At 39.7% G+C, this 20257-nt stretch overlaps 1 long non-coding RNA gene across 1 annotated transcript; it reads left to right on the top strand.

Annotated features, from left to right (window-relative positions):
• Positions 1 to 2905: 2905 nt before the first annotated feature.
• On the top strand, positions 2906 to 19652 carry LOC120721324. The gene is made up of 3 exons (XR_005693151.1): positions 2906 to 3092; positions 10118 to 10126; positions 19642 to 19652. It is a non-coding gene; the product is annotated as an uncharacterized LOC120721324 (long non-coding RNA).
• Positions 19653 to 20257: the final 605 nt, after the last annotated feature.

Genomic DNA, 20257 nt, shown 5'->3' with positions numbered 1-20257 from the left:
TCCCACATTAAAAAGCCAGAGTTAAGGCAGCCTCAACTGGTTATCAGAGAAACAGCAGCCTGGCACTGGTTTCACTAACACTACTGTCGATATGGAGAAATGCAACAACAAATACATAAATGTATGACAAAAAGGGCAGATTTCATAACTGCATACAGGAAACTAAAAATAACTAAATAGGGAATTTGTGATCGCCATATTATAAAGGACAAAGGGCACCTGCTATTCACTTTAATGAATGTGCAAGCTCTCACACATAGATTAAGTTCTTACACTAAGCACATGCACGTGGGAGCGGATTAAAACAACAGTATGCCCCCGGGTGAAATCACTTAGCTAATTATGGTAAAAGTAATAAAGTAAAGTTCGTGTAAATGGAAGATAAAAATCCTGGAATAGTGCATACATAATCAACCCACAACACTGACCAACAATGGCCAGAAAACCTAGGAAACTAATAAAAACCCCTACACAGTTCAAAGCACATCTCTGTTTGAATCAGACTAGGGTGTGTATATTAAGGTCAGATGTACCAGGAATAAATGCTCAAGACCACTGAGACAGAAGTGTGATATTCATTAAATGTAATCTAAATCAAGCAGGTTTGGGGAAGCTGCTTGATTTAGATTAGGATGGCCAGTCTTTGCTGATGTTAACCACTAGACACAATCCTCTTTTACAACACAAAGGAAAAACTGTTATGGTATTGGCACTCCTGGGTTAAAAATAAATGAAATAAATAAATAAATAAATAAATAAATAAATAATCACCTATTCCTGAATTACTTTGGATCAACGAACTAACCTCGTACTCATTTAATATGTTTGCTGTCATCAGTCCACCCATTTGCTTTTCCAATATATTCTTCAGAAGATTGCAAGGCGAGCTGGAGTCCACCTCAGCTATTGTAAGGCAAGATGTGGGCTAAACCCTGGACAAAAATGTGCCTGACATTTATATCATCTATCCATCCATCTACCCATCCTCTTCTGCTTATCCAATTTGGCCTATCCAACCCCACTGTGACTCCAGGTGCCTCAAACTAGATGGTAAGTACTGTAATGCTTGGTCAGGTGGGTTTGCTGGTGTTAACACCGAGATGCTCAATTGTAGCACTAGCAAAGTAGCAAGGTGGTAGCCCACTAAACCATAACCAAATGTGCTTTTCTGTCGGAGGATGCACTATTAAATGGTTAAGCTGTTACTGTAACGTACATAATAAAGGCAGTAGATTTTGGTTTTAAAGATAAGGTTTGACCTTATTTGACCTTGAAGAAGAAGTCCAAAGTCACATAACATTTAGAATCCCCATAAAACATTCCCTATATGCCTACAAATAATTCCAGTAAGAAACATACAGTTGTTTTAAATAGCTCTTTTTAGCATTATTACCACTTTGGTCTTCAGATCAATCTATTGACATTGAAGGAGAGGTCAGAGATCAAATGTAACATCTTCATATGTTACATTTGATATTGTACCTTCTTTATGTTGACAATACACAACACACTTGTAAGGATCACAGTTTCTAAGGTATATGGCTTTTTGTAAATTTTAACCAATAAATCATTAAGTTGACCTTGAAGACCTCGGTGAATCTAAGGCAAATTTTAATGCATTGTTAATAGGGCTGCCACAAACGATTATTTTGATAGGCGACTAGTCACCGATTATTTTTGCGATTAGTCGACTAATCAGATCATGCGCCCATTGGACGTACAACGTACAGCTTATTGCACCAGCATGCATCTGCTCTTATATAACTATCATTAGCTTACAGCTTTAAGTGTTTAAGGTATGTGCTAACTAAAAATAAAGACAAGATGATAGTTTGTTAAATTTTAATGAAGTTTGCAGATTGTTTCGGTGGAGTTTAATAAACTCAGCCATCTGCTCCTTGCTATCTAAAATATAATGGGACACCGGAGTATATTCTCGAGCATCTCACACTTCTGATAATCAGTTGTCTGCTTGACGTTTATTCAGCTGTGTAAAAATTATAACTTTAATCTCAGCCAAACAGATTTACTCAGGAACAAATAAAATACTGAAAAAAGCCAAACAATAACATTTTTAAGTTATCTAAGTGACTTATATATGTTTAACCTGAGTAGCGAAAGATGGTAGTGGGTTTGAAAACGATTTGCCGGCTAGTGAGCCTTGCCCCCGGTTAGCTATCGAGCTGGTGGGTAACAGATGTCTCCGAAAACGTTGCGCGCTTTTGAAAATATGTGGTGTCTTGATAAACTGAGCAGATATTTGAAGTTTACACAGCTGCATTCTTTGGCACTCTAGTGTAGTTACTTTGTTTGTTTGTGTTGTGTGTGTGTGTGTGTGTGTGTGTGTGTGTGTGTGTGTGTGTGTGTGTGTGTTTATGTTTATAAGTAGTTTTAAACCTTGTGATCCACAAAACAACATAACAGTAAAAGAAGAACTGACTGCGTTACAGTCAGTGCTGGAGCAGCGGCTTGGCTCATGTGGGATTCATTTGCAGTTTGGACGCATAGATGGGACTATCCTCCGCCCGTGAGCGCTTTGGCACGGGTGAGGTGCCCACGGTACCGCTGCTTGTTGAGAGTAAGAGCGATATGCGCTTTCACTGTCAAAAAAGTCTCCAATAATACAAGTCGCCAGATTTGTCGCTAGTAGCTTTTTAGGGGGGAAAAAAGTCATTAAGGAGGTCTGAAAACTCGCTAAATATAGCGACAAAGTCGCTAAGTTGGCAACACTGACTGGGCGCTAACCGTATCATTCAAATATATTGAATGTCGCAATGTTGGCAAAGAGAGGAAGCATGCGGGGTACCGATCGGGTTTCCAGTACGGATTGGGTAGCGACAAGGCCGCGCTATGAATTCTCGGACACAGCTTCTTCTTCTTCGGGGTTTAATGGCAAATGGCATCCTTGTATATGCAGTGCTGCCATCTTCTGTTTCAGTCCGTTATTACACTCTTAAATCCTACTACTTATTCCTGCGTCTTTTGGGATCTTACAAAGTTTCAAAACGACGCATCGACTATTAAATTGGTCGTCGACGATTTTGATAGTCGACGTAATCGTGACTAGTCGACTAATCGTGGCAGCACTAATTGTTAACATGACCTCACTCTGCACCTCAACAATGTTTTATTTTTTTATTTTAAATTTTCATACATCCTTGTTCACCAAAATGGTACCTTGTAGTACAATGGACGTCAGAAAAGTTTCTGTTGCACGAAAATGTCACGTCATGATGAGTCTGCCCAAATGTCAGCATCTGACAAAGTTGGGGGTAAGAATTTTGTCTTTTCAGCTGATGATCAGTAAGATCGAGAATTTCACTTATTTACTATACCTATAGGACTTGGAAGTCTGGAACACTTATTGTTTTGAAAACATAAGATTGGCTTACTAACTCTAGTGTGAAATAATAATAAAAAAAAAAAAAAATGCGTTGTGTAACTATCCGGTTGTTCAGTCTGACGTCACTAGCCGTGTCTGGACCTAAACTCCGCTGCAGGTCCATATATCAAACGATCACTATGGCATTACTGAGAGTTGAAAAACTGTCTAAAGTCTTTCATCTTTAATAAAATGATCAGCGTTCTGCTCTACCAGGTGTAACAATTGAGTTTAACATCCAGGCATCCATGAAAACGGAATTTATGACATTTAACGGAGTTAGAAGTTAGCAGGGAGTTGGCTCGCTAGCTTCTATCTAAATACAATATAGCATGTCCTGACTGCGGGGTTTTGGAAACAAATTAAAACGTACAGCTCTGTTATCACTTCCAACATAAATGAAGACAGAAAACTAAACAGCAGTGACGTTTGTAGGGTTACTGAAGTTGGGCTAGCTGGTATATAATGATGTGCTACGTGACCGCTAGCGACACAGCTATGTTAGCATAATATAAACAAGCTAACTTTTTTTTCCCACTCGATAAAAGTTAACGTGAGTGTTCTCGGTGGTCAGGAACAAATGTAATCGCATGGCAGGATGCTGTAAAAGGACCAAACTTCAGCCAGGAGAACAACTGAGATAATCCATCCACAATACGAGGTTAGTCATTCATATACTGCTGCATGGGCTGGGCTGTAGCTACATCCTAAGGTTTTAAAAACTGAGCTTAAATGAATGATTAGCGGTAATAAAAGCCGAGGGAGGTCAACAGTGATCACTGTTTTAGGAGCTTTTTGAGATCAAATAGAAGAAAATACATAACATTAAACATGTTAACAACACAAAAGCCATATTAAACGCAGACTACTTTAGGCCCGGAAGTAGGATTCGTCGCGTCATCACTGAACAACCGGATAGTGAATTAACCTAAACTGTATGTCTTTGTACTCTGGGTACCATTCAATTTCTTATTCAATAAACAACAGTGACAGTTCCACAGTGCTAATGCTGTAAAAATTCAGAACTGTGCATACAATCACTAAGACCATTTTGACGACTTAACTTTGTGCTACAGATTTCCTTCACTAGAAAAAAAACAACACGGTAAATCCTACAGCCCAAAATGCAGGGGCTGACACTGCTCCTGAACTCTGTATATTGTATGAGAAGTGTATCGAAAGACAGACAGAAACAGACAGCTTAATGACTGCAGATAAAAAGAGAGGAGGCAGAGGAGTGAATGAAAGCAAGAGGGAGGGAAAAGGTGTACGAGATGGAGAGAAGAAATTAGGTTGTTATGTATATTGCTGGCAATTCACACATGCACATTCCATCTGAGATCCCATCAGCTGTCAAACTGAGAAAGCGATGGGGATGTGGGAGTGGCAGGAATCTCAACAAGGCCTGAACTTGGCGCACCACTGAGACCTAATCAAAACACAATCACATTCACTGCCAGAACAGACGCACACAGGCCCGCACCCATACATTCATTCTCTCCACACACATTCACACCCAAGCAAAGTCCTAGTCACTCCCTATCCTTTTCACACAAACACTGTTTAACAAATGTACACATAATCATTCACACACTCACAGAAAAAACATTAACTTGTAGTCACACATGGGCAAACACATTTTGTTCCATGCAATCAAACTTCAGCCTATTTCAAACTATCCACTGCTTCAAGGCGGAGAGATGATGTATGAAACTGCCCAGTTAAATACTGGCTCTTATCTTGAGCTATGACCTGTGACTTGAGTTTATCTCCATTATGCAGTGGTTCATTTCAAAAGCTTCACCTCTGTTGGAGGTTATTGGTATGGGAGACAGACAGGAACTCTGGTTGCATATAGGGATCAGCCAAATGTGTCTCCAACTGAACTGAGCCTTCCCCCTAATACGCAATCCCTCTAGACAGTCTAGGCGCTGCAGTAGTCGAGCCCAGAGTCCACTCACTCAGGTGTGAAGGCATCACGGCTGACCAGTTCCTAGGTCAGCATTCTCATCGTTAATCCACACAGATAGGCCAAATGCTGACCACTAGGAAGTAATTGCTTGGAGTTGGCCCTGCCAAAAGCTCTCTAATGCAAGAATAGGTGTCTGAATGTTAAGAGCATTTTTTTCCCTTGTGATTTATTTGGTTCTGCTAAACTTAGAGATTGCCCTGGGTAGATGTTACAGATAAGATTAGATCAGCTGTGGTACGCTGTAGTTGTGATAAAGCTCCAACTTTACACACATATTAAATGTTTATTTTTCTATCCTATCTGGGGGGGGGGGCAAAGAATTTTACTGTGTGCCAAGTGCACAAATATATTGCTCCAATGGGTAAGAAGTACTGACTTTGAAGCATTTTCCTATTTTCTACTTTCCATTGAATTTGGCATCCTTTCCTGAGAGAACAAAGGAGGTGAGTTGCCAAGGCTCGGTTGTGTCAAGAGCCCTATGAAATACTCCTGACTACAGCAGGAGAAGAGCAGACAATAGAAAACCACACTAAAGATAAACCAATGACAAGATAGTGGAGCACAACAAACTTGACTTTATAATACAAAAACACCATAAATAAAACAGAATACAGGATGCCCTTAAAAAGAAAGCAAACAAATGCACCCTCTGTCTCTTCCTTTTGACATGATTTACTTTGCTACAGTTATACTGATAAGTGGATTTGTCAGATAGTGAAGAAAATTCAACCCATTTACAAAAACAGACATCTTGTGGGGAGTTTGCATAGAGCGTTAGGCGTTTGGCACAAGTGCAGATGGATGACATATCAATGAGACGTAAGATAACACTGGAGATGTTCACCCGCCAAATCTGTGCCACTAAAATAAATAAATAAATAATGAATACAGCTACTGTATAGAGTGTTGGCCCACTCACTATTATTGTATCTGCCAGCTTCAATCTGGTTAGAACAAGAACACACAACTATAAGTAAAAGTATAGGTTTTTAACATCACTAAGCAGACTTTGGTATGATAGTGGAGTTTAGAACTGGCAGTCAGCCAAACTATAAGTGAATGAGCTCTGATCTTCACTGTTAGAGTTGTTGTGAAGTAAAGGATAAATGCTGGAATCACCCATTGGCTTCAGGCTGTCCTGTGGGGCCAAAGAGCAGTCTGGCTACACAAGGAAATGAATGGTAGGAGAAAATAACCAAGAAGAATACTGCTTTTTTCAGAGAAGAGAGCAGTGAGTTTTTAGCACAGAGACACTTACCTGTCCTTTTCGAGAAGGATTATGGGGTTTATGTGCAACAGTGAAGCTTCAGATATATGAGTCCACAGACAGAGCACCAAAGTTTGATATCAACTTAACAGTGACAAACCGTACCATGGCTTCAGAGATTACAAGGGAGAGGGAGGTAGCAGGGGTGGGGGTGGACAATTTCTGACACAAAGTGCAGCGCTGCATACTTTAACATTGTTCTCTCTCTTAGTTTATTTTCCTCTCATCTACTCTTGCCTTCTTTGCAGTCCCTCTCTGTCAAGTGGCACAGAAGCGAACGAGCCGAACGTCTCTGTCTGCTTACTGGGGCAAGTGAACATCTGAAATGACAGAGGGTGACGTTGGCTTGAGTGCTGGAGAAGATGCCTCAGAGCTAAGTGAAGGACCATTAGGGAGACAGTGATAAGATGCATGCATGCATGCAGGGCTACTGAATGTTCACCTTGAACATCATGGTGTCATCTTGTGCTGAGGAGGGCTATCACATGGTGAGAGCCCAGCATCAAACTCCAATCAAACTCCATCACAGTTGAAAGAAAAATCAAACTGATGCCTACACATACCAAAAGGTGCTGTGACCCCCAATGCTGTTATTATTCATGCACAGTGACTAGCTATTACTGTGATGCCTTCTCACTTCAGCTAGCATTCCTGTATTGGGCAACTAAGCAAAGAGCTTTTAAGAGCTAACTGATGAACTGAAGACTGCTTGTCAAAAGAGACACTTTAAGGTCAAGACAAAGTGTGAGAAAGGTGGCACGCAGAGATGAGCATAAACATTACATCTTTATAGTTAAAGTACACCGCTGTCTCATTTTTATTCAGGCACAGAACCACCAGAACATGGATTTTTACATTTTGGAGGGAAAGTGGGTTTGATGTATGACATTTTGCCTGAGTCTATATGTCTGGTAAATTAGCATACACACAAGTAATGCAGATGATTTCTATGTCAAAGCTTTAAATAAAAAAACTTCCCTTTGAAATACCAACAATTGAAGGCCTGTAGATATCATGTATAATAGATATGCACTTTGCTGCTTTCTACATACCTAGAAAATACTGCAGAAACATATGTTTAGGTTTGTTTCAAAAGTTACTATGATGTGTACAGAGGAAAAAAATAAAAATAAAATCAGTGTATTTGTGCGACAAATGTTGGACCCAATTATACATAATAGTCAAACATTTGCATACCACTCCATGCTATGGACTCAATACGTTTTTTTGTATTGGTACAAAATATGCAATCCAATTAATTTGAAACTTCTAGAATCAAAATGGACGATGTGACATATTCTTTCTTTGGAAGCCAACCTTGGCCATGTTCAACCGTGTTAGCTACACCAGTTCGGAGATACAGATTTAGACAGCAAATAGCCTCAGTTTATGCCTGATGGATCGAACATGCATGCTGACAGCTACTCTCTCCCTTTCTCTCTCTTTCCTGCGTCTTGTCTCTTCCGACCAGTGTTTGCAGAGTTGGAAATTTCTTAAATAATTCATGCTGTTAATAACCAGCACAGTCTCTATGGCACAGAGCAGTCCTGTTCAAACACAGCTATGCGTGTGTGCGTGTCTGTGCAGCATAGTGAAAGGAAACAGTGTTTGAACAGTGAGGTGAAGGTGTATGTATGAATGTGTATGTGATTGCAGTACGAGTTATCACAGACTAGGCAAAATTGACTGATGTGATAGTTAGGGTGGTTATAGGGTGGGCTTCTGTGTCAACACCGGGGAAACTGCAGATTTCTTCCAACAGCGAATGAGCTGAAGGTCACACACCGCACGATCATAAGCAGAAGGCTCGTTGGAACATTTATGATATTGCAGACAAATAGCAGAATCAATGGCACTCTGTAAAGAACACAACAAGTAGAGCACTAATGACAAAGTGACTTAATGAAGGTCTCATCTTCGGTATTGTGGTAATCGTCAACATCGTATCATTATCATCGCGCCCTATTCAAGGCTTTAGCTCTTCGTCTATTGTCTCTTTGTTACAACTGGACACACTGTCTGCCTGTGAGCACGCCATCTTTTCAGCCTGTCTGTCCGTTTCTCGAGACGGGAGGTGCAAGAAACAAGTGGGGGCAGACCTTCAGCAAAGATGACCTTGGCAAAAGTCTGATGATTTGTGGAGAGCAGCAATATCAATAATAATGAAGAAATTAATAAGCTGGTGCGCTGGCCTGAGGGTTCGGCTGCAGGAGGTGGTGGGGGGGACAGTGGCTGACTTTAATAGTCGAGTTGCCGGGGGGGGGGGGGGGGGTCATGGCTGGCAGGAAGAAGAGAAGGGAGAAAAGGGTGGAGGGGGTCAGGGTGGTGTGGAATAGGGGGTGGTAAGTGCATGATTTCCTTAGCAGCATTGTGGTGCTGCAGTCCATGCTGTCACACGTCAAAGAGGGAGCAAATCAAAGGCAGCTCTTTTGATGAATATAAAACAGAGAGTCCTGCTGAGAAGCACTCTCCCTCCCTCCCATTCTAATCACAGAGCTGCAGAGGCAGCGGGTTGCACCAATCCCCCCCCCAGCCCAGCCCAAAATGAAAGGAGAGGGGGGGGACACGGAGCACACACAATCACAACAAAGGCTGCTTTATAACAGCAATAAACATTTGTCCTTTTGAGACATCTGCACAGACTGATTCTACGGTGTGGTAAGACGCAAGAAAAGCTGTAACGACATCATCGAAATTTTAGAACCTACCAAACCCTGAAAAAGGTCGTCCTTCTATATCTAAAATTGTGCTGCATGCGTTTTTAGGTTGTTGTTTTTTACCCTGGAAACATCAAATACTTCAATACTCTACCAAGCACTGAGGCACATTTGTTTGCAGCTTGTAGTGTTTTGATAAAATGCCTGACATTTAACAGCCTAATTAAGCTTTACTTAACAGAACCTAAAGTATTAGATTGTGCTAAAAAAAAAAATTCCAGTGTAAAAAAAATTGAACCATTATGAAGGAAAATATGGAACTAAATATGCTCATTTATTCTCAGTGTCTCTTAAAACCAGCAAAATTGTATTAGGAGTAGCTAATAATATCCCTTATGACAAAGGATTTAATTTAATTTCTTTAATGCCTTATTTTACTATTATTCTTACCCAAAAGTCCCAAAAGCAGCAGTCCTAGACACTTTAACCTCCTTTCCAACCTTCAGTACTTCTTCACTTTTAAAAGTATATTCCACCTGCTTCAATTAGTCACCACTAAAGTGTTTTGGCTATGTAGACTGTGTCAAAAGATTTCTGTAAAGTACTTAGCAGTTATTCCATTCACATTAACAGCGAAGTAGGAAAAATGATTAACCCAGAACAGCAGATCAGTCAGCAGAGCACAGTGTGTTGAGCTGTACATTAGTGCTATGTTCAATGCAGCTGAGTCTACATAGCCCGAAGAATTGTCATCACTGTATTCCAGCAGATCTCAGCTTCTGTAGCACTGCCTAGATCCACATCCCCTGGGCAGTGTTCCTCTACTGCTCCCCTGGCAGCATTTGTGTGTGACACCAAAGCCCACTCCCACCCAAGCCCTGAGCCTAGAAAGTGACACATGCATGGGTGTCGCTGCCGTTTCACCTCCTGCCTGCTGAAGTATGAGGCAATTTCCTGCGAGTGGTGCAGGGTGAGAGAGAGAGAGCGAGAGTGAGTAGTGGGCTAGGCACAGCACAGCTCTGCTGCTCTCTTTGATACTGTCAGGGAAGAGTAATGGCTCTCTGTAGCAACAGCCACCACCAAACTAATGTAGTGTGACTTTGGTTCTTCTTTCCAATGCATTACCAGCATAGTGAGAAAGAAGGGGATAGGAAGAAGAGAGTCAAACTGTGAAGAATGTGGGAGTAAGGTTAGGTCTACACAGGGCATGACAGAATCTTTTCAGCGTTAGCAGTCAATTTCCTTAAGTCCTAAAAAACAAAGAAGTGACAGGCATGTTTTTGTAATAAGAACATATTTACCAATTTGCTCAACTCTTGCCTTCATGCAGAATGCTATTCAGACTATTCTACCAGGAAAACAGGCACAAGCAAATTCCAGTCTTGTTAGGCTGGACAGCTCCAACTAATCTTTCCAATGATTTGAAGGTCACAGCGCTTTAGTGCAGAGAGCAGCTTAAGGGCCTCATCTAATTGGGCAATCTGCTGTCTCAGCAGCTATTATAGCCTTGGTCATTCTGTCTGACCTTGCAAATTTAATGACAGAGAATACAAAGTTGACCCATTATTTTTGCAAAAAAATGTATTTTGTTTTCAAATAAAAACAAGAAGAATGAAAGAAAGATGCTCTATTTGCAGATCTGTGTACCCCTCTAGTCTAGTAGTTAGTTATAGATGCATTCTTAATGAAACTCGTCTACAAATTGTACTGTAATTATGCAGAATTAAGAGCTGATTCATGCACAAAATTATTATTCATTAGAGCTAATTAAATGGCATGGTCTTTAGGCTGACTGCCAGATGTGTGGCGATGTCAGAGATAGTGGGTCTTCTGTGAAGCCTAGAGAGACAGGCTGTTATTCAACTTGGCCTTGGCTCCCACACTAGCCTAACATGCACAATCATTAGAAAACCATCTAACAGGCAAGCCTTTCTTTATTTCTTTAAACATGGCAGGAAGTTTGCAAAATAAGTAAGAAATTAAAAGTATTTTTAATGTTATACACTGAATATAAAGTTTCATCGCTTGTATTATTGGTAAATGGCCTGTATTTGTATAGCACTTTTCTAGTCCCTAAGGACCCCAAAGCGCTTTACACAACCAGTCATCCACCCAGTCACACACACATTCACACACTGGTGATGGCAAGCTACATTGTAGCCACAGCCACCCTGGGGTGCACTGACAGAGGCGAGGCTCAAGGCCTCGGACACAACGACCGAGACTGTCCAAGCCGGGGCTCGAACCGACAACCTTCCGATTAGAAGACGAACTCCCAACTCTTGAGCCATGATCACCCTATTATTACGACTTGTGCTGTAATTCTAAATACATTGTTTGTTCAGATGGAAACGCAGTATGTTGTTTTATCTGTTTTAAAGACCTGTTAATGTAGTTTATTGTAAAAGCAACTTCTGAAACACATATTTAGTCTTGCACACATCCTGATTGATTACACACAGACTCATCTAACATAAATAAAAGGGAAAAAAGATACATGGAAAGACAAAAAGAAGCAGAAACAGAGTGCAAAAGTGAGGTGTACAAGAGGTGTAACAAGGCAGGGGTTGTCTGGAACCCGTGGCCTAGGGCAGTACATGGAGAGAGATGAGCTGGTGTGCACACTGCAGGGTATTGTCTGTAAACGTTGGGGCTCCTCTAACAACTACTGAGGCTAGGTTTGCTGAACAGTGGGTCACAACCTACTAGCGTTTGGTGTGTTTAACTGTGCGTTTCAACAATGTATTTCCAAAAAACAGCAAAGCAAGCCAAAACAGCAGACAGAGAAAATAAACGGGGGACATATAACAAAAGAAATAAACCAGACCCTTCGTTTTTACTGTAACAATTACTGACACACATTAATCAATGAATGTTTCTTCTGCCTCCTTCTACTGTGAACTGTGGGGCAGATGTGTTTAACAAAGTGCAGCCCTCCCAAGTACCTTCAAAACAGGATCCTTGAACACATAGCACTGTTCACCCGTTATGAAGCCACTGTCTGTGCCTGCCCTCTGCCAAGGCCTCCCACCCACACTTTTTATTTGTTCAGCGTGCACAATGTGACCTGGCCGCGCATATACCTGTGCTTCTCTTTATCTCCTGCTTCCCTGAGGAGAGCTTGTTGAAGCTGTGTTTCCACAGTATGATGTCCATGTTTGAGGAGATTTTTATTTCTAAAGGGTTATTATACCATGCTCATTATTTCTGACCTGATGCTAGCCACAACAGGCACAGCACACTGCTTGAAATGGATGTTCTAGCTCTTCCTAAACCTTGGTATTAAGTAGCCTCTTTGATCTCTCTCCACTGTGACAAAACAGCAGCACCAGGCCTCCTAAATGAACCACTCAGAACTCAAGCAGCGCGCAACATCATCAAGTAGAGCTGGGAAGAAAATATGCAGATCCTCTAGGAACACACCCCAAAAAGGACCTAAGTATAATCAACTACAATGAGCTGGAGGCAGATGTGTGACTCCAAAACATAAAAGAAATGCCTACCTTCACAAATTGCACTGAAAATTAGGAGTTTACTTAATGGAAGTAGAGCATTTCATCTGTTAAAGGTTATTTGTTATCTTCAGGCACCCAGAAAAGACTTCAATTGTCTTGATCTTCACAGGTTTCACTGCCAATCATTAGCATGCTAATCTTGAGTGATTTTTCAGACCTAAAAGAAGCACATGAAAAGTCTTTGTCAGCCCAGGTTCCTGAAAGACCTCTACATTACATATGAGATAAAAGCTTTTTGAACTAAATTACAATACATCCTCCAAACACGGGCTGTACAAAGCCTTCTGAAGTAGTGCAGGTGTTCACTGGACACAGGAGAAGTGAGCCCAAAGGCCTTTTTTGTGATACCATAATTCATCACAGGTAATAAGCTCTCAAATTACAGACATAGAGCTGAATTCAGCCAACCCTTTACAAAAAGAAACAAACAAAACAAAAAAACCCACACACATTAGTTTTGCCTTTCCTGAGTCTTACTAATAAGCAGATGGGGCCTGCAAGATTTACCAAGTAAAACGTAAGACTTTTAACCCAGACAAAATGTACTTTAAGAACTCCACACCAACCCAAACACAAGAGCACAATGAAAAACCATATCATATCAACATTCAATCAGTACAACCCAAAGATAAGATAAGAAGCATAATATAAATGGACAAATTAACCAATTAAATGCTAAGTGATTTAACACAATTTAGATTATTGCTGTAAACTTCCCCTTTCAGATTGTAAGCTTGATGGTGCTGGCTGAAACTCTACTAGTCAATTTTGCTTTTAGTTTTGAGTTATATACTTTCCCAAAAAGTCTGGAATTGGATAATAAAACTTCTCTTTTTAAACTAAAGAGCTGGCTTTGGGGGACAATTTTTTGGTACCTTTAGAAATATAGACTTTTAGTATCTTTTAAGGTCTTTTTTTCTGGAGAATAAATCTAGAATCTTCAGCACTGTAAGACCTACAAATACCTTCTAAAATGAAAAAACCTGAACATTCCCAGTATTTGGAAAAACCATCTCAATGTAGCATTTCAATGAATTTTAAAAGAGTAAAACAAAAAAAATTAATTAACAACTTTTTAACAAACATCTTTAAAAAAAAAAAAAAAAAAAAAGGGGGGGAGAATCCAGTTTGATTTGTGTATAAAGCTACACTAACACAAAAGCAGACAAAAATGGCTAAAAATGGCATAAAGGTAAATTGGTGGATAATTCTCATACTAGCTACAGTAAGGCTAATTTATTAGAAATATATATCACAAACATTTAGTCTTTGTGTCAGTCATCAGCATCTAGCTGCTACCTCACCAAATCTTTTGACTAATACCAGCTCAAACAGTTCTTCCAACCAGAGATTCACTAGGCTAATTGCTAGGGATCACTACTTTTATTTAACAAGAACTCAAAATCATAATGACTCCTTATTACAAATTCTATCTGCAAATGCACAATGGAAACATCAAAAAGTGCTGACAGGGTGACTGGGAGCAAAGATAAGGCTCCATGATAATTCACCTCAAAGCAGTGCCTCTGTGAGGACATGCAATGGAGAACTAGGACTGTAACACGTGTGGCAAAAATAAATACGGGGCAACAGAAATTCTCATTTTCCAATTGGGATAATTCACTGCTCTGAAATTGAAATGTATTATTGGTAACCATTCCCAAAAGGAAAAAGCACTTTTTGGGGGTTGATTAGCCCAGTTGAAGGAATACCAGTGCAGATAGGATAATGTAGTTTGCTAGATTAGAAATGATAGCTACACGGTAAAATGACATAAAGGAAATAATAAAATATAACACCTAGTGGAACCACGATGAACGTACACTGAAAATGTGCACTTCAGTAAATAATCAGACAATGTCAATTATGTGAAAATGGGCTGGCTATGGAGCATTTCTATTCCGGCACTGGCACAATCAACCTTTTAATGGCAGGCTGTTAGATAATAGCTTTCTGTCTGTTGGCCTCCAGTTTGAGGACCCAACATATCCTTTTTACATGCTACAGAGTGGCAGTGGTAGTAGACGGTTACCGGAGTGTTTAACAGATCCATCACAGTGTTTCAGAGACTGATGAAATCCACACTGCCTCAGGAGTAGAAGTGAGTAAGTTAGAAATCAAGAAAACATGGAATATGCTAAGATTCAAATGTGACAGCGCCAGACAAACAAAGGCAACTGCCTGCACAAAACCTTTATAAATGTACAAAACATGCACTCTGTTGCTATGGTCCAGTGCCAGACATCACAAAATATCCCCAGTTGCTGACTGAAGCTTTTACTATTTCATTATTAGCCATAGTTGCTTCCTTAATGCTATAATGGCTACTTATGCTATTGGGTAACTGCTAATAGTTAAGCAGCTAATGCTGAGGTGCGAGTCAGGGTAACACTATTTAATACTTCAAGGTCTTAGAGACCTGACTTTTACTGAAAACGGAAAAGAAATGTAAAATTCCTCATGAAGACTTGTTCGGTGTCGTGAATGTCAGCTACTTCACTCACAAGTTAGGAGTGGTTCTGCCTGCCTGCCTGCAGCAATGCTGTATAAAGTAGTGTGTCAGCTGGAGGATGTAAAGATCAATAACGGTATCAGTAATGATGCAAATGAGCATCTAATCTGACACTAATGTTTAGTATCGATTGGCATCTGAAAATTGATTTGTTTGACAACGCTAACTGCCAAATACTTGTGACCATCAGCAACAATTTCTAAGAGACAACAGAATAAGAATAATGAGTTTCCTCCTTTATGCTCAATACCTGCCAAAAAAGCACAAGTTCAAGGATCCATTTTGCTCACTCACATATTTCATTCCATACTTTCCCCTCTCGCCCCTACTAACCTAGCCCTCCACCTACAAAGCCCATTCTTCAACACAACTGGGGAATTTCAATCCTATTTCATATCCTAGAACAAATTCCTTCCCTGATTACTGATGCAATTCAAAGCAGGCATCATTATATTTTCAGACCACTTTCTTTTAAAAATGTACTGAAAACCTTTATGCTGGTTCCCAGGGGCCCCCTTCTCTTCTTCTGTTATGCTCTTATTAGTCTGACTCTCCTACTGCCTGCTGGGGGATCCACATTGCTATTCATTTTCTGTATCTCTGACCTCTGTGTGGATGGAATTCATCTGGTCTATCCCTTGTTCTTTACATTACTGTGGAGACAAGCAGCTACTGTCTGGTGCAGCTATTAAAACATAAACACCATTAAATAAAAATGTGGAGCAGTGAGGGATGTGGAAAGAGCCAAAGAGAAGCATGGAGGAAAAAAAAAAAGACTTTCTGCTGTGCTTATAGTCCAGTGTAAATGAATTGCAGTCTATTCTGTAATGAGTAATGTTATGTATGAAGTTAGGAAAGAGAGGTCTTACAACTTCCACTGATACACATATTGAATGCAAATATTTAGAATCTATCAGCTGGATTATTCCCAACGCAATATTGGCTCACCTATTTGGCTAAATTCATGTCATGGATTCTCTTGGGGGAAAAAAAAAAAAAGAAAATGTAAAAATACAATAAAATAAATAAATTGAAAAATCTTGTACAAACTTTTAAGTCCACGAGACCTTGGAAAATTCTAAAACTCTGCACTCCAAAAGACTTTTTCCATTTATAAATTTTTGAATGGCCCTGAGAGCTAGATTTCATCATTTTTTGCGACTCTTCTCCAAACCTCACCAAACTATAGGATGAGTGTTTCACCCCCAAAAAGGTAAATTTTTTTAATTGTATATTTTTAGAAGAACTATTAGTTTCAGTGACCTGAAGCTGTTGTCCAAGGGAAAGTAACTATTTATTTCAGAAACATTTAAATGATTAAGCTGTTTAAAAGACTGCAACATTAAATAAATTCAGAGAGTTTAAATTTTTAAGTCGGTATGTGTACATTGTTGACTCAAGATTCTTTTCTGTGTGTTTTTCTCTGTGTTTATGATTTGCAAAAGAGACTGACAGACAAGTTGTTCATTTTAATTGATGTGGAACCACTAGCAGCCTTTAAAGGACATTTCATTAAAAGTCAGAAATAAAAAAAGAAAAAAGAAAAAAGTCTGAAACATTAATTAATAAAAATTCACCCGACAGCAGTCTGCCTTTAATCAACCAAGAGCATAGGTAGGAAAAGAGCAAGAGACAGAATGATGACCAGTGGAGGTAAGGAGGAGCTTTTATTGCCAGAGTCTTTAATGCAAACCACGAGTCACTTGCCCGGCTAGGAAACCCTGCAGAGAACTGCTTGAGTTGATGAGCTCGTCCAGCTGAATGATATACATCGCCAGGCATAGGCGAGAGCTGTCCATTAGTTACAAGGGTTCCTGTAATGCTCCACTCCAGTACATTATTTCCAAATGCATCAGTCAGCGTCATGCAACACAGATAAATTCTAATGGTTAAGATCTGTAATGCATAGCCTCACCGCTGCTATATTACGCTACAGGTTAGGAGGGCAGTAAGAGAGAGGGGGGAAAAATGTAATTTATTTTTCACTGTAGCCAGTATTCTTCCCATTAGCTTCAAACGTGAGATAAGTTATGGACTTTAACGAGCACCTTTAGCCACCAGAGCACGCTGCACACAAGACTGCTGGGAGAAGAGGTGTGTTGAGGGCTAAGGCAGGAGGGACTGGCAATCTGAATGGATGGCATGGATGACCCACTACATGTGGCTCACAGTCCTCGATGTGATACAAATGCTAATTATACCAGAAAATTAATTAAAATCATTCAACCATGAATAGCAAGAAATTCTTGTGACAACTTAACACCTTAACACTGGTCCCATATAACGCATCTTGTAGGGCTGCACGATTAATCGTTAGAAAATCGCGATCTCAATTCATACTTATGTGCGATCTCATTTCCAAATGACAACGATTTAAAAAAAAAAAAAAAAAAAAAAAGACAACGACGATTATACCGCATTTTGATCTGGGACGTAATCTGCATGAAAACAAGCGCTCACTCTTCCTGCTCAACAAATGACAAGGGCGGAGCCTTATACCACGTGATACAGAAGCTGGCTGCTAAAATTGGCAGGGAAAAAAAACAACGGAGAGCACGTCAGGATGACGAGAAAGTGACAGGAGAAAATCCGTCCCGGTCAACCACCCAAACATCAATAACGTTAACCTTATACAGCGCTTCCCTATACACGTCGAACTCCCGCAGGCACAAAGAAATTACGGAGGCTATTACTTATCACCTGACCAAAGATATGGCTCCCATCAACACTGTGCAAAACGAGGGATTTAAGAAAATGATCAACACCCTAGACAAACACTACACAGTGCCGTCCTGCAACTATTTTTCTATTGTTGCACTACCTGCTCTATACACGCAGTGTCGAGCAACGGTGGAGACGGAATTTCAAGCAGTACAACATTTTGCGGCAATGACAAAATGTGAGACATTTGTTGTTTTTATGTTTATTTATTGTTTTTATGTTCAGTCTCAACTGTTACGAAGTTGATGTGCAGTTAATAAGTGCAATAAATATTTATACTGGAAAAGAAAATCGTGAGAGAATCGTGATCTCAATTCTAAGCAAAAAAATCGTGATTCTCATTTTATGCAAAATCGTGCAGTCCTAGCATCTTGTATGAATCATAATTTAAAGTGGGGGGCTTCATGGAGGCCATTCACATAAAATGAATGACCACCTTTGTTTTTTTGAATCATGCAGAGGCGGCCTTGCCTCATGCCTAAATACACATATGTTTGTAGATTTGCTAATCCAATGTCATGGCTGCAAAAGGCACAGCTGTCCTGACCTTTCAAAAAGCTGTGGGATCACTTCCTGTGTATCAGACAGGCAAAGGCAGGAGCTATAAGTGTGCACACACACACGTACACTGATGTCGCCCTAAAGCTAGGACAACCATAGTACACTAGAAAAGGTCACACGTATCTTAATTTCCTAGATTGTGTGCTTCCGTTTATTAAATGATCAACTAAGCCTGTAAGGCTGTTTCTCACAACCTCATACATAAGTCCAATCTGATTTATGTGTTCGTTATTGACCTAGCAAATATTAGGACCGCATAAGTTCAATATATAATGTATAAATAATCTACAAACTATTGTTAAGGCACTGTCACAGAGGTTCAGGTTGTTATTACTAGAAGATAGAGCTGGGCGATAGAACGATAACGATATGTATTGCGAAATAACTTTTTCTCGATAGAAAAATTAAACTATTGCGATAGGCCTCATCGCTCTTGTCCTCTTTAAAAAAAAAAAAAAAAAAAAAAAAAGAACAGCCAATCCAAATTAAGTAGCGCAGAACCGAACCAATCACAGCCGCAGCGTCACGTCACGTGACTTGTTACATGCAGCACAAGTGCCAAGGTGCACATGTGTATTTGTTTGGGAAGCAGCCAGCCGGGCTGCCCAGGTAAAGAAGGAAATGAGTTTGCTGACTAGAGAAAAATCAACCGAGAGCGTGAGCGAAGGTTACCAAAGAAAAAAAAGATGGTTCCAATGCCGGAGAGATTGTCGAACGGAAGAGCCATAGAAGTTCCGTAGTGTGAAGGTATTTCAGCTATTTCAAGTCTGACAAAAAACAGAGTAGCGCGCACTGTAAATTGTGCCGAAAGCAAGTCTGGAAAGACCGGTGCATGCTCAATCTCTGACTGAAAGCGCTAATTCGTCATTTGGCTTTTGTCAGACTAAAGTAACTGTTAAAACTATTTGAAAAGTTAAGCTATACAACAAGGAGAGATTGAGAATTTCCTTTTAGTTCTCAGTGTATCTGATATTGACAAAAGTTAGTCAGTTTTGTCTGTTCTTCTGTAAAATGAACTAAGATTTATTTTTAGAATTAAAATTTTGTTTGTAAGTGGAATTGACAATTTAGTAATCTTTTGTTTGTTCTATTTTGAAACTTAAACGCTTTAGCGGCTGCGTTTTGTGTAGTTTGCGATATTTGCCTTTATTTATCTGAAAAAGTCTCATGTTCCTTAAGTACATCTACCCTGTTGAACTTATTATGGGAAATAAATATTTAAATAAAAACAAGCTGCTGATTATTTCACATTTTACTTGTGAGCAACGGCACATTTAAATCTTACAAATATAGTTATTTGGCTTATATCGTGATATATATCGTTATCGCCTGAAATGAAAAAAACATATCGTGATATGAAAAAATCTTATATCGCCCAGCTCTACTAGAAGATAATAGTTTGAATGATTTTAAGATGAAATAACATCTCAGCATTGCTTATACATCTCACTTGTTTCTACTCAGAGAGAAAGCTTTTAAAAAAAAGCTATGTAGGAACACAGAATTATTGCTGCAATATTACATATTCACAAATGTGAAACAATATTACAATACTGTGTGTGAAATAACGTGAAGTAATATTACAAGAATTTATCATTAATCTGTGATTGCTTTGTACATTTCTTTATGTTTCTGCATTCAGCAAAGGACCATCTCACTTTAGACTTGCA

The sequence above is a fragment of the Simochromis diagramma genome, unplaced genomic scaffold (genome assembly GCF_900408965.1).
Source record: "Simochromis diagramma unplaced genomic scaffold, fSimDia1.1 OVJJ01000603.1, whole genome shotgun sequence".
NCBI lineage: Eukaryota > Metazoa > Chordata > Actinopteri > Cichliformes > Cichlidae > Simochromis > Simochromis diagramma.
Note: the sequence above shows the minus strand (reverse complement) of the source record. Positions and strands in the feature narration are given on the sequence as shown.